The sequence below is a fragment of the Myotis brandtii genome, unplaced genomic scaffold (genome assembly GCF_000412655.1).
Source record: "Myotis brandtii unplaced genomic scaffold, ASM41265v1 scaffold308, whole genome shotgun sequence".
In the NCBI taxonomy this organism is placed as follows: Eukaryota; Metazoa; Chordata; class Mammalia; order Chiroptera; family Vespertilionidae; genus Myotis; species Myotis brandtii.
In genome coordinates, this window is record NW_005361786.1 from 1,869,882 (window position 1) to 1,871,649 (window position 1,768).

Genomic DNA, 1,768 nt, shown 5'->3' on the forward strand with positions numbered 1-1,768 from the left:
CTGGCCTTCAGACAGCCCCTGCACTGGAAGGAAAAAGTGAAGCACTTTATTTTGGTTGTGTTTGCTCTCGCGTCTGCTTGGAAGTGGGGACCTCCCCCCCGCCCACTGCGTCCTCGTGTCTGCGACCTGTGTGGAGGGTCCCCGCGTGTACATACTGTAAATTATTTATTAACGGCTACATGCAAGTAAAGTTTGGGTTTTGTTTTGTTATTTTCCTTTGGACTTGCGTGTTGGAGTTTGTTTTCTGGACGGCTGGTGCCTTCGCGGGGTGGAGAGTTGACTTTGGTGGCGTGTGTCCCCTGACAGTGTGTGTGTGGGGGGCAGTTAGCATGCGTGTGTGTGCACGCGTGTGTGCCTGTGTTGTAAATGTGTGCAGAGGATGTAGCAGCTTCACCACCAAAGCCCCTGCTCCTCTAAAATTACTCTTTATCCTCACGACGAGCTGCTTGGGGGCGGGAGGGTCCGGTCCCCTGGCCCTGGGGCTGGGACCGTCTTAAGGACACATGGGCGGGCACCCGGCGGAAGGACCACACGCCCCCGGGGGCCTCGGGTGGGCTGGCCTGAGACCCAGGGTGACTCCATCTCGGCGGTCAGTCTGGAAGCTCAGGCCTGGGCCTGTTGCTGCCTCCCCGCCACCCCCCCCCCCCCCCCCCCCGCACCCTAGGGGGAGAGTGATGACCCCACGGGGGGCACCACCCACCAGTGTGAGGAGGGCCAAGGCTTGCTCAGGACCAGGTTCCCTGCTGGCTTCACTCCATGTCATCCTATAAAATGACCCACTGAGCCAGAGACACATTCGCACCCATTTCACAGATGAAGAAATGGAGGCCCGCTGTGAGTTGACTTGCCCAAGATTCCTTAGCCAGGGCGGGGCCAAGGTGTACAGCTTCAGTCCATTCCTGCTCTCAGCACTGAACGCCACGAGTCTGAGGAGCAGCCCGGTGAAGCCAGGCCACGTCCGTCCACGTTCCTACCTGTGTGACCCGGGGCGGGTCTCTCACCCTCTCTGAGCCTCCGTGCCCACCTCTGTCAAGTGAGACGTGCCTGTCCCCCAGGGCTGGTGGCGACTCAGTGAGTTTGTCCCTGCTCAGTGCTGGGGCCAGGGCCTGGCAGCTCGGGGGCAGGAGTGGGGGAGTGAGAGGGCCGCACAGGGCCTGGGTGCTCGGGAGGGACGTGAACCCAGCGGCCAGCGAGGGGAGGCCTCCGGAATGAGCATGCGCACCGGTCCCAACCTCAAGAGAAAGGCTGAAAGTCGGGGGACCTTTCCAGAACCCCACTCTTCTATTCCCATAGAAAACCTGGTGGTCTGGGCTTTGGAACGGACAGAGCAAGGCCAGAACGTACCCACGCGTCCTACCCGGTCGCCCAAACTGTCGGTACCCGTGACCCTGGCCCCCCCCCCCCAGCAATAACCAGGATGAAGTAACCACGGAGGGGGCACAGCCCCAGGCACCTGGCCAGCACAGAACAGATGATTGAGAAGCCGGGCACACGGGATTTTTTGTTTTTTAAACAACCTTGTTCACCATCAGATGAAAACGCCACGTTCCCTGCCAGGAATATTCCCGGCTTGGCGTTCGGCCGGGACACTCCACTTAGGCTGGGGTTCTCTCCCCAGCACCTTGCTACCAGTTGCCCTGGTGAGCATGGACATGTGCCTGTCATGTGCGTGTGGAACACAGTCTGGGGCCACATGGGGCCCACGGCGGGCTGGGCTGGGTGGGAGCAGGGTCCCCGTGGCCGCCCGCCCTCGGCGAATGCATCTGCA